This window comes from Schistocerca nitens, chromosome 3 (assembly GCF_023898315.1).
Source record: "Schistocerca nitens isolate TAMUIC-IGC-003100 chromosome 3, iqSchNite1.1, whole genome shotgun sequence".
Lineage (NCBI taxonomy): Eukaryota > Metazoa > Arthropoda > Insecta > Orthoptera > Acrididae > Schistocerca > Schistocerca nitens.
The window spans coordinates 559,339,872-559,354,381 of record NC_064616.1 but is presented as its reverse complement, the minus strand read 5'-3'; positions in this window follow the sequence as shown (position 1 = coordinate 559,354,381).

Below are 14,510 nucleotides of genomic sequence, written 5' to 3'. Positions count from 1 at the left end.
TTTCCCAGAATAGTTGATATGGAAATAAAATGCTTTACAAAACATGGCGTGCATCTGGCTAAAGGGCAAATCATTAATCAACTGCCAGCCGCTCTGGCAGAGCGGTTCTAGGCACTTCAGTCTGGAACTGCGCGACCGCGAATCCTGCCTCGGGCATGGATGTGTGTGCTGTCCTTATGTTAGTTAGGTTTAAGTAGTTCTACGTTCTAGTGGAATGATGACCTCCGATGTTGAGTCCCATTGTGCTCAGAGCCATTTGAACCATTAATCAACTTGAGCTGAAAGTTTTAGGACTAAATATAAGAAGATTTGTGCGAAGTATTAACGATATCCCTTCCAAGTATATTGTTCTGTAGATGAATAAATAAATAAATCATGGTTGCCCGCATCTCGTGGTCGTGCGGTAGCGTTCTCGCTTCCCACGCCCGGGTTCCCGGGTTCGATTCCCGGCGGGGTCAGGGATTTTCTCTGCCTCGTGATGGCTGGGTGTTGTGTGCTGTCCTTAGGTTAGTTAGGTTTAAGTAGTTCTAAGTTCTAGGGGACTGATGACCATAGATGTTAAGTCCCATAGTGCTCAGAGCCATTTGAACCATTTAAATCATGGTTCAAAGTAATTAAAAGTAAAAAAGGCACCAGCTGGCAATAAGCCTATTGATGAACAATACTCAAGAATCGGCAAACAAGTGGCGTTAATGGATGAATTACATTTCCTTAAGATTCTTCCCCTGAATGTCTGGCATCTGTTTTACTTAACTATTCGTTTTATGTGGTCATTCCGCTTAAGGTCGCTCCGTATAGATTCTCCTAGATGTTTTACGGCGGTTGCTGTTTCCATCAACAGTGCAGTTGTACAGTACTGGATTTCTTTTCTTATGTGTATGTAAATATGTCACAGTTATCTACCTTCAGGGAACACTTACATTCAGGAGCAACTGCAAGTCCCTGGACCATTCGTCAATCCTCTGTAGGTCATTCTGCAATTCGTTACTCTCTTGTGACGTTGCTACCTACTTATAGACAATTGTAAACAGTAAAGGTCCTGTCACACTTCCTTGGGGTACCCGCGAAATTACATACATCTGTCGACTATGTTCCGTTAAGAGCGACGTGTTGAGTTCCATTTCCAAGAAAGTATTGAACCCAGTCACAAATCTGATCCAAGACTCGGTAAGGTCGTACTTTTTTCACTAAACGACTGTGCGGGACAGTGACAAAAGCCGTTCTGAAGTCGAGAAACACGGCTTCAGCCTGAGCACTTATGTCTACAGCGCCATGAATCTCATGAAGGAACTAAGCGAGCTGAGTTTGGCACGATCTCTGTTTGGGAAATACGTCTTGATTTTTATAGAGGAGTTTTTCGTTCTCCAAAAACGTCAGAATACACAAACCTAAGGCATATCTCATAATTCCACAACAGATTGAGGTCAACGACAAGGGACTATAATTGCGTGCATCTGTCCTACGAACATTCCAGAAAACGGGAATGCCCTGCACTTTTTTCCAGTCGCTAGGTACGCTTCGTTGCACCAGTTACCGATGATAATCTTGTTCTAGAAGTGGGGTATACTTTATATTCTTTCACATAATCGCTGTAGAATCTTACAGCTATCTCATCTGGTCCCGACGCCTTACCACTACAAAGCGTTTTTCTATTCCGCAAACATCCATCTCAGTATCTGCAATATCAAAGTTCGTACAATGATTGAAAGAAGGGACCGTATTACGATCTTCTGCGCGAAACAATGTCGGCAGACCGAATTCAGTATTTCGGACTTCTCTTTGTTATTTCCCTTTTCAGTGCCATTGCGGTCATTGAGTGGCTGAATAGACGATTTCTAAACGCTTACTGAGTTTATGTAGCACCAGATCCTCTTAGCGCTGTTACTCAGATCCGTTGACAAAATTTTATTTTCGAAGTCAATGAAAGTTTCTCTCATTGTTCTCCTTACGCTGATTTTCCCTTCGTTTAGCTTTAGTTTATCAACTAGTTATAGACTTCTCTTGAATTCATGACAAAGCTCCCTTTATTTTTGTAGCAGTTTTTCAACATGGTCACTAAACCACGGCGGGTCTTTCCCATACCTTAAGATCATGCTCTGATCATACTTGTCTAAGGCATAGTAAACGATGATTTTGATTTTTTTTCATTTGTGCTTCACATCATCGTCCTTAGCACTCAATATTTGATCTGACTACTCAAATACTCCGCAGTTTGTGTCCTGTCACACTTGCGAAGCAAAAATACTTTCCTACCTCTCTTCACATTCCTTGTAACACCCATATTCATAGATGCTATCACAGCCTGAAGATTGCTGACAACCTCATCTACGTTTACTAAATCGAGAAGTTCGGTTCTGTTTGTTGCTAGGGGGTCTAAGACCGTACCTTCAAGAGTTCCTTCTCTAACTACCTGCTCGAAGTAATTATCGAACAAGACATTTAGAATAATGTCAGATGAATCCTTGTCCTGACAGCAGCTACGGTAACATCACACATCACTCTCCCAATCTATATCTGGCAAGCTGAAGTCAACTTGTTTATAACGGCATTATCATTTCCACGAAATTCTGCAAATTTCCATGAGGCGCCCTGCCAATACAGCTCGTGACGCAGGTGATCTTCGTAATCCATGATAAACTCGCTGGAAATTATTGAATTTTTTACTGCAATTATTACGCTGTCAACATTGGCGAATGACCTATCCTTACCTTAAATATTAGAATCTGAATTTAGGATTTCGTTGCTATTCACTTCCAATTTCAACTGACTTTCTGTTGCTAATACTGTCTCACCTTCAGTGAGCGACTCTAATACTGGAACACTACTATAAATGCTCTTGCAGTTTACTAATATCATACTCAACTCACATATTTACTTCTTCATGAATCTAATTCAGCAAGAATCTTCAACTCCATATTCCATATCTCCAATGTAAAATTCAATAAGGCCTTGAATTCTTCTCATTATTCACTGTTTAACAGTATTTCATTCGATGAAATAGGAAACAGTGAATAACTTCCAGACAGCACTTTCTTATAATCTGTAAGCTTTGTTATAAAACAGTGTAAAATGAGATAAAGACCGCCTCTAAGTGGTACTCTCCAGGATCAAGAAGTCTGTTCTATTCTTTTTGATTTTAATCCCCTGGGGAACCAAGACTGAGATGACCAGCTGTTGACATAGATTAGTTGCTCTGAAAGACAGTTCTGAAAGTAGCATCAGACCTCAGAAATTACCTAGTGTCTTCAGTTACTTCCAAGACTTCTCTCAAACACAGCGCTGGTTTCTGAAGTAAAATTTCCACTCTTAAAGAGCTGTGTTCCCCAATGGGTCTATCTTGTGGAGCATTGTCCTTATTTTTGATGAATTTAGGCCACTAGAAACCAACTACTTATGGTTTATCTGAGTGCTAACCCCCTAACCTTATGTTGAATGGATGATACACAGGTTACATTAATTGTCACGTTAGGTTAACATAATTGAATTAACATAACTATTTAAAAACACTTCATTTTTCCAAAATATAAGTATAAAACCTTACTGTGGAATACCACTTCAGGTGAAATGGACAACCAACACAATCTCAGTCACACCAAGCACTACAACTCCCTTCTTGCTATCTGTGAGACGAAACGTTTTAAAACTTCCACACACTCTATTCATCGTTTAACCCTCTTGTAAACAAACACACGTTCAGTGATCGGCCAGTGATGCTAGTACACAGCCAGCAAGTGTTGGTATGCCATTGGAAAAAGTTGTAATTATACAGGGTGACAGAAAAACGGGAACATTTCCACAATCCAATAAAACTAGAAGTGATGAAGGAAAGAAATTGCATTCATAGTAATTGAAACCTTACAACTTTGCCATTTACGTAACATTGATGGCATTTATCATTTTTTTTAAAAAATTACGTCCTTTAGATGGCGTCCTCCTGTACTAATACATTCGTGAAATCTGCTGTTGAGATTCCTCATTGACCGCTGAAACACCTCGGTTGGGATACTGTGAATCGCATCCCGAATTGTCTGTTTTAACTCATCCAGGGTCCTTGGTCGAGTCGTGTAGGCTTTGCTCTTGAGGTATACCCACAAGAAAAAAATGACAAACGGGTAAATCTGGCGGTCTAGGGGGCCAGGGAATGTGACCGAATCGTGAGATCACACTGTTGCCAAACAATTCGAGCACATGTGCCACTGACGGCCGTGCAGTGTGTGATGTCCCTCCGTCCTGTTGAAACTAGGTTTCTTGAACGTTTCAAAAGTTGTTCAATGTAGGTGTAATGGAAGTTCGTAACATCTCCACGTAACGACCGGCACTGACAGTTATTGTGTTTCCCTGTTCATTTGCGAAAAAATGCGGTCCGATAATCCAATGTGATGAAACACGACACTTTACTAGCGTGTAAAGGCCGCTCATGAACATCGTTAGGATTTGTGTTTGCCCAGTAACGGTAGTTCTGTTTATTCACATAACCTGTGAGATGAAATGCCTCATCTGACATCCACAACTTGTTTAGACATTCATCGTCATTGTTTATTTTTATTATCGTTTGTTGACAGAATCCTAATCGTAACCAGTAATCGTTGTCCTTCAATTGCTGCACCATCTGTAGTTTGTACAGATGAAAGTTAAAAATCAAGATGAAGAATCCTGCGAACACTCTCCCACGACATTCTAACCACTGCTTTTTGCTTGTGAATTGAACGCCGTGGTCTCCGAAGACACACTCGGCTTCATCAGTGTTCGCTGGAGAACACACACTCTTGAGGGCAGATCCAGTCTCTTCAAATTTATAAATCCAACATTTTATCGCGTGTTTCTACGGAACGGCATCATAACGTCCTAAATTATAAAAAAGTCGAAACTCTCTCTGCGCCGCTACCAAACTATCACTGTTTTTATAAAACATTTTTATAGCTAACGTACGCTGCTGTCCGCTCCACTTACCCATAATTACTGAAATGGAGGACTGTCTACTCGCTAGCTGTCACGAACCCGCAGTGCTACCACCTGCCCATGGCGACCACTACTCATTTCAAACATTCCCGTTATTCTGTGTCACCCTTATATTAGGTGTATTATTGTTACATCACTATGAATGAAATTCTGAGACACTCTACAATATAAAGCATTAATAGCCTTCTATTTGTTGGTAACCACAAAGTTGTTTAAACCAAGTTTCTTTTATTTCAAGTTTTAGTGATCTCGGACGTAGAAGTTCCGCTCTACAGATATCGACAGCAGTCGATATAAGTTGTCGATGCTGAGTTAAGCTTCGACCGCAGCGGAGTGTGAGGTACGGAGAAAGCAGGAAGAAGAACTTTGTCGCCACGTTGAGGAGGTTCAAATGGTTCAAATGGCTCTGAGCACTATGGGACTTAACAGCTGTGGTCATCAGTCCCCTAGAACTTAGAACTACTTAAACCTAACTAGCCTAAGGACATCACACACATCCATGCCCGAGGCAGGATTCGAACCTGCGACCGTAGCAGTCGCGCGGTTCCGGACTGCGCGCCTAGAACCGCGAGACCAACGCGGCCGGCCGTTGAGGAGGTACATAAGAGAGGAAATGTTATCCGTCTCCTATAAAATGATGCAACTTCAGGCACACGTGAGGGCAGATAATCAGCAGATATGGTATAAAAACCACTCGTAAGTATTAAGTTTATGTGAAAGCATATTATAGAGTTGTTAATGCTCAAACACACTTGTTACGCTATTTATTTTTCAGTTGACACACAACACGAGTTAGTGGCACTACTATAGTGCTACATCTGTCAGATCACTTAAGTTAGCGGCAGCCGTAAACGAAAGACAATCGACACGAAGCGTACCGACATGTATCGATAAAAGGTTTGGAAGCGGAGCTCTACACAGCGTCGACAACTGAGAGACGTCGTTCCACTACTCACTGCTGCCGAACTTTACAATCTAAAAGTCACTGTAAGTGTTCAACAGCCAAATTTAATTTCATAGTTCATTACAACTAACATTTGCCATATTTTAACGCGAGCGACCTTAAAACTACTAAAAAAAATAAAATTCCTGGCTCTGAAAGGGGCGTGGGGTTGGGTGGGTAGTACGGGTTAATACTCCCCCCACCCCCCAGTATCTATTCCCTTCTTGTATCACTACTAGTCATTTTATTTCTTGTTCTATTAGCAAATAGAGCGAGGGAAAACGACTGTGATATGCCTCCGTACGAGCCCTAATTTCTCTTATTTCATTAAGCGAAATATACGTTGGTGGCTGTAGAATCGTTCCACAGTCAGCTTCAAATGCCGGTTCTGTAAATTTTCTCAGTAGTTTTCCGCGAAAAGTAAGTTGTCTACCCTTCAGGGATTCCTATTTGAGTTCACGAAGCATCTCCGTAATGACAAACTGCCTATTGGCTTCTGTCTCGGGTTCTTCGGCTGACGTTCATCTAATGATTTTTCTGACGTTTCGCCAGCACGAGTGGCTGGCATTGTCAAAGCTTCACCCTCCATTGCCGGTGGTGAACTGGAGCCGAGCTCGCGGCCGCAGACTATATGTACCTGGCGCGCCAACATCCGAGGGCTTCTCCGCGGTCATTTCCGGTGCGGTTCTCCTCTTGCTACCTGCGACGGTCGTTCGCTGCAGTTCGCTGCAGTAAGGAACCAGAAAAAGAAATGTCGGATACGGCCTTTCTGCCATACATTCCCAGAGTGACGGACAGAATCGGCCGTATATTGCGCAAACATGGCGTAAAGACGATTTTCAAACCGACAAGGAAGATCAAAGAGTGTCTTAGATCGGCGAAGGAGAAAAGAGACCCACTTGCAATGTCGGGAATATACCGTATACCATGCACATATGGAAAAGTTTATGTCGGAATGACTGGACGATCCATTAACACCAGGATCAAAGATCATAAGCGACATTGCAGGTTGGGGCAGGTGGAGAAATCGGCCGTGGCAGAGCACGCACTGAATGAGACCGACCACGTAATAAAATTCGCCGACACGGAAGTTCTGGCTGTAGAGAAGCATTATCACACGCGCTTGTTTAGAGAAGCTGTAGAAATAGAAAAACACGCGAACAGTTTCAACAAGAAAGAGGAAAGCCTTAAGGTAAACGGATCCTGGCTTCCCGTACTGCAGCGAACGACCGTCGCAGGTAGCAAGAGGAGAACCGCACCGGAAATGACCGCGGAGAAGCCCTCGGACGTTGGCGCGCCAGGTACATATAGTCTGCGGCCGCGAGCTCGGCTCCAGCTCCCCTGCTATCAAAATGGTTCAAATGGCTCTGAGCACTATGGGACTCAACTGCTGTGGTCATAAGTCCCCTAGAACTTAGAAATACTTAAACCTAACTAACCTAAGGACAGCACACAACACCCAGCTCCCCTGCTATCACCCGCAGCAAGACTGCAACACAAGAGGCGCGAGGATCGACTGCACCCGCCGAAACTCGCGCCCCGCCCGCTACCGAAGGCAAGGGAGCGGCTGGCGACGCTCGACAGCTTGGCGCGAAAGCGCAAAAGCAGCTTGAGTCGCGCCGGCTAATCACCGAACTTTTCGGGGCGGACGTCTCTCCCACAAAAACAAGTACACTTAGCATCACGTTACACTCACCTGTCACTGGACAGTCATGCACCATTCTCCCACCGACGCCGCAGTCTCAAGAGATCGAGGCAGTGACGGCGGATGTGGACACAGAAAACTACTACACAGAGCCCTGGCAGGTGGAGGGCCCAAAACGCAGACCCAAAAAAACACCAGCACAAACAAGCGAGCAACCAAACTCGCTAGGCAACCGAAAGGCGCTGTTGCCTACACCCACTAGGTCACCTCAGGCTAGCAACATTAACACACAACAAAACGCAAACACAGTTGTGGCGAACAACAACAAAGCACACAAAGCCACAACAGTGCCCACACAACACAAAACTGGTTCCCCCCCAGTTGTTATACAAAACTACGGGAACCTTAGTGCCCTTAACACTGCATTCGCGGAGAGGCACATAAACAGCACATTACATGCAAAGTACTCGGGGGATAGGGCCTCACTGTACGTTGCCACAGACAATGAATACAAAGATCTTCTGACCTTCCTCAAAGATCGGAAGATCGAACATTACACGTACAGAACGCTGGACGAGAGAACCCAGCAGTACGTGATCAAGGGAGTGGACCCCAGCACCCCCAACGAGACAGTACATGCGGCCCTTTGTTATCTGGGATTCGACTGTAAAAGTGCCTCCCGGATGACAGGGTTCCGTACACACGCACCGCTACCACACTACATGGTTGAGTTAGCCGACACGGCTGATTCCCGCGCCATCCTGCAGATAAAGAGCTTTCTGCGGATGGACGTACGTGTAGAACTTTACGAACCACCCAACGTCCCCCAACAATGCAACAACTGCCAGCGGTTCGGCCACTCGGCCCTCCGCTGCGGCCTGGCAACTCGCTGCCGCGGATGCGCTGGCAACCACAGATCCAACACTTGCACACAAACACAACCAAACCAGCGACGCTGTGCCAACTGCGGTGGGCCCCATGCGGCTAACTTCAGACAGTGCAACTCATACAAACAGGCGCTGAAGCGAAAACAAGACAAAAGCAGGGTACTGTACGACATACCACGCCCAAGGCCAGCGCCGAACCCAGTAAGGAACGGCGTAACGTTTGCCACGGTTGCACGCCCTGGCGGAACGGTACAGGCTGCGGAACCTCAGCGCCCTACACACACACGTGAAACAACCGCTGCAACAGCCACACAACAGCCACAGACAACACATGAAACCCATCAAGCATCGGTACCAACACCTATGCCCCCAAACAACACGACCCCACTCCCGGAAATCACGAGCTGCGAAGAAACGCACCATATACAGGAAAACACATCCACACAAGAACCCCACGAACCCCAAGCCCAGAGGAGGAATAGACGTAATCGCAAGCACAGGGCGGGGAACACGAAAGCACCACAACAGGCCACGCAGCAACAACAGAACAGCAACACACAGGAAAACAGTCAACAAGACACCGAGACTGTAACTCACACTACCATCCCCCTCACCACAGAAGTAACACAGGCGCCACAACCTCTGTCACAAAACACAAATGCCGCCCCAAACAACACACCAATACCCGCACAAGCGGCCGCTAACCCCACAACAGCACCTCAGGCTGCCACACCCAACGCCAACACATCACCTGGGGGAATACTGGAAACACTATTCCCCCGACACACGACCATTGAAATCCTTACCAAGGTGCTGATGGCCGTCACTACACTCATCACCCAGCTCATGAGCGCCGAACCCGGGCAATACTGGGCTGTCATACACACCGCCATCACAACACTCTTTCACACTCTTACATGAATAATACGCCACACCCGGCCCATAACGCAGACCCGCACACACTATCACGGATCCTGTTCTGGAATGCAGACTCGATCCACAACAAAAGGGCAGAATTTGCCGCGTTCATGGAGCGCAAGGGAATCCTTGTCGCGCTACTGAGCGAGACTAAACTTAAACCGCACAAACAATTAAACTTTCCTGGCTACTGTGTCTATCGTACCGACCGACCGGGCGACGCCGTGGCAGGTGGAACTGCAATCGTCATACACAAAGACATTGAGCACACAAACATAGAGCTCCCTGAACTGGAAAAAATCGAGGCTACGGCCGTCAGAGTCAAGTTCAACGGAGCCTACACCACACTGATATCGGTATACAACAGCCCTGTAGGCATTTCAACACGCGATATCAGCACATTACTCAACATTTCACCGCGAGTAATAGTCGCTGGAGATCTGAACGCAAAACACCCAGAATGGAATTCACGCATACGAAATTCCAACGGCAAAAAACTGTACGAACATTCACTTGGCAGAAACTACATTATACTAGCGCCGACTGAACCGACGCACATTCCCTATCAGAGGGGACACTGGCCAGACGTGATAGACATGGCCCTCATCAAGGGCATTACAACGACACTCAACGTTGCCGTTGAAAACGATCTGCCCTCAAACCACCAACCTGTAATACTATACATTGAGGAAACACTGCAGCACATGGAACAACGCAAGATGTTGGACTACGGGCGCGCGAATTGGACAAGGTTCAAGCAAACGCTCGATAGCCACATCCCGCCTATACACGAAATTAATGAAACAGCACAAATTGACGAGGCAGTAGAAACCCTCACTAACGCCGTCCAGGACGCAATGGCAGGCACCATAGCTGATCGCACCTCACAACAACGCAGTGCGGCCCTGCCCCAGGAAATCCTGGGCCTAATCTCAATGAGGAATCGCCTCAGGAGACAATGGCAGCGCACCAGGCGTCCGTACTTCAAACGTCACATTAACGGACTACAGGGCATCATACACGATAAAATACAAACATATAGAACACAACAGTGGAACCAAAAACTCGAAGGGCTGGACACCACACGACCTGGCGTGTGGCAACTAGCCCGACACTTCACCAGGGAGAAAATATACACCCCAACGCTTCAAGGGCCCGACGGACCTGCATACTCAGCGGAAGAGAAAGCAGAACTAATGGCCCGAACACTTGCAGCGTCATTCACACCGAACCTGGTACCATCAGATCCAGTGTTCACACTTGCTTCTGACCAAGAGGTTACACGCATTCTAGCCCAACCATCGCGCGACGACATTCGACATGCTAGCACAGCCGAAGTCTCCTGGGCTATAATGCATTCCCCTGCTAGGAAAGCCCCTGGTCATGATGGCATTCAAAACCGTGTCCTCCAGGAGTTCACGGATAAAGCAACTGAGTACCTAACACACATAACGAATGCCATACTAAAACACCAACACTTCCCCGCCTTTTGGAAGACGGCCAAGGTCCTGATGTTCAGGAAGCCGGGGAAAGACCACAGCCTCCCACAAAATTACCGACCCATCAGCCTTCTGAGCTCGCTCAGTAAGATTGTTGAGAAGGTGATTCTCAAACGCATCACTAGGCACTGCATAACAAATGACATCCTGAGACCGGAGCAATTCGGCTTCAGGAATCACCACTCCACAACACAACAACTCCTACGGGTCGTTGAACATATAACACATGGCTTCAACATAAACAAAGCTACAGGGGCAGTGTTCCTGGACATCGAAAAGGCTTTCGACCGTCTATGGCACAACGGCCTCATCCGCAAACTCAGCGACGCGGGATTCCCCGACGGGCTGCTGCGTCTAATACACTCATACCTCACAGACAGGAGTTTCAACACTGACGTGCAGGGAAAACAATCAACACGACACGGTATACACGCGGGAGTACCCCAGGCAAGCATCCTAGGGCCCCTACTGTTTAACCTCTACATAAACGATCTCCCAACCACACACAACACAATGATGGCAATCTACGCGGATGACACAGCCATCCTTGCGCAAGATTGGAAACCATCAAACATTACGTCACGCCTACAGACTGCACTCAGAGTGGCCGAGCCTTGGTTGGAGAAATGGCGTGTTAGAGTAAACGTCGACAAGTGCGAAGCCGTTCTGTTCACTAGAAGACCGAAGCAACTGCGCAAACACCGCTACTGCAGACCAATAACCCTACATGCACGTCCAATACGTTTCCGCGAGAAAGTCAAATACCTCGGTGTCTGGCTGGACCGGAAATTACTCTGGGGGGACCACATACAACACATGACCAACCGAGCTAGCGCGAGGCTCAAACAGCTCTATCCTATGCTCAACAGGCGTAGCACACTGAACAGAAGGGTGTCGAGGTCCATGTACATGACACTTATCCGACCCCTGATGACGTACGCAGCTCCTGTCTGGGGATACGCTGCGCCTACACGCCTGCGCCGTCTGCAGCTCATACAAAACAAAGTACTCAAAATCATAAGCAATGCTCCACGATACACACGCATCGCGGACCTTCACCGGGAATACCGACTTGAGACTCTCACGGAGGTAATCCACAAACTCACCACAAGACTATACAGAAACTCCAGACATTCGCAGAACCCGTTTATTCTGAATCTGGGGAACTACGACCACAACCATAAATGGAAACATAAAAGACCAAAAGACATACTTGTAAGGGCATAACATCTATGGCCAAGCATACGCAAACATAACGGCACAGGCGAGCCCCTGTTAATCAGACGCCATTACTGGATATCCAGCTGAAATATACTGCCGAATAACTGGCACCACACAGGGAAGCCGTACCGTACACTGCATGCAAACAAGCTCCACACATCCCCCACACAGTGAGACGATCTATGGCCGATCTCCCACTACTGTATAACGATCTTGATTGTTCCAGGAATGTAGCAGCTGCAGCCACTGGGACACATCGCCATCGCTTGTCACGGTAATGATGCATGATACCCATACTAACAAATCCAACCTTGCATGAGCTATCGCAGCTAGTAAGCCACTACTGCTCTTACTACCCATCCCACTGTCGCAGAGGTTTTTTTCCCACGGCACGAGCCATGGCACTTTTTTCCCTCTGCTCTTCAAATCGCTACCCTCACTCGCGTTTCGTCCACTATCTATCACCTGATGGACCGTGTTAATGCGTAGGCTTACCCAGACGCACGGACAACATCACAGCCCAGCATCCTGTGATCCACTTACTAGATAACTAACATGTTTACGGAGGTGACAGTAGAACTTTTGGTTTGGTCACCACGTTGGTGCGGGCGTGGAGGGGCCCCATCTCTTATTATTATTTAGCTCGGCTCCAGTTCACCACCGGCAATGGAGGGTGAAGCTTTGACAATGCCAGCCACTCGTGCTGGCGAAACGTCAGAAAAATCATTAGATGAACGTCGGCCGAAGAACCCGAGACAGAAGCCAATAGGCAGTTTGTCAACAAGTGGCCACGAAAGCCTTAACAATTTTGCATCTCCGGAATACCTGAGTGTTGATAGAACCTACCAGTAACAAGTCTATCGGCTCGCCTCTGAATTGATTCGATGTCTCCTTGTAATCCAACCTGATGGGATCACAAACACTCGAGCAGTGTTCAAGAATAGGTCTTATTTGCGTTCTATGTGGAATCTCCTTTACGGGTGTACCACGTTTTCCCAAAATTCTCCCAATAAACAGAAGTCGACCATTCACCTTTCCTACTACCATCCTTACGTGCTCGTTCCATTTCATATCTCTTTGCACCTAGCACGGTGCAGTTCTGTGGAGACGGAAGTGTTAACTGTAGTGTTGGCAGAAGAGCCAACACCGTGTTGCTAGAGGAGGCCGAAATACACGCGTTTAGCTCACGCAGATTGGCGTGAGGTCTGGAACAAGGTAAAGTAATTATCCTATAAAGAAAAGAACGTAGTTCTTGGAATACTTGACTTTAATCCACAATTGGAGAACATCTCTCTTGACTGTACATAATTTCCATTTCAATATACACTGGTAATGGCGCCTTGCTAGGTCGTAGCAAATGACGTAGCTGAAGGCTATACTAACTATCGTCTCGGCAAATGAGAGCGTAATTTGTCAGTGAACCACTGCTATGAACGTCGGCTGTACAACTGGGGCGAGTGCTAGGAAGTCTCTCTAGACCTGCCGTGTGGTGGCGCTCGGTCTGCAATCACTGACAGTGGCGACACGCGGGTCCGACGTATACTAGCGGACCGCGGCCGATTTAAAGGCTACCACCTAGCAAGTGTGGTGTCTGGCGGTGACACCACATTAACAGTCACAATGATCTACAATTCCTTCGTTGTCTCGTCTGCAACTGCAGTGTCATGAACATTAATGTGACGCTTTCACCCTTACTAAACGAATCCTTTACGAAGCCACTGTTCAGAAGATGTATTCCCGACCTATCGGACCTTTTGTCTTTCACTTACTCAGTGCCATAGTGATAGTGGCAGCGATTCACAGCCCAAAGAGCCCCGAATCACATGGTGGGAAACAGCTGGAGCAGGACACAGAGGTGTTCCATGACCTTCTATTACCCGAGGCACAATAGCAACCATCTATATCAAGTTTATTTGGATCATCGAGCAATCACGAGGAATACAGCACCAAAAAAATTAGCTATTAATGCAATTGTCGAATGTAAATAAAATACAGCCTATAAAAATTGTTTTTATTTTCAATCCTATCATCTAATAACAGCACACACACTTGCAGTTGAATTTGAAGTTAAGTCAGCTGTATCACGTTTTTTTTAATTGGTACATAACTGATAAATAGGCTATATAATTGGTAAAACGGTAGGACGTCAAATCTGGAAATCTGTAAAACTGGCCGTAAAATTGGTCATTTGATAGGAGGCCAAATACGGAAATTCGAAAAACTGACTGTATACCTGATCGTTTGGTAGCGCACCAAAATCGCAAATTGGTAAACTGTCTGTAAAATTGGTAAATTGGCAGGGTGCCAAACCTGGAAACTGGTAAAACTGGCTGTAAAACAGCGAATTTGGTAGGACGCCAAGTCCGGAAATTTGTAAACTGGTTATGTAATTACTCCGCAATTACGATACGCCGCTATTACGCAATAAAATACGCCAT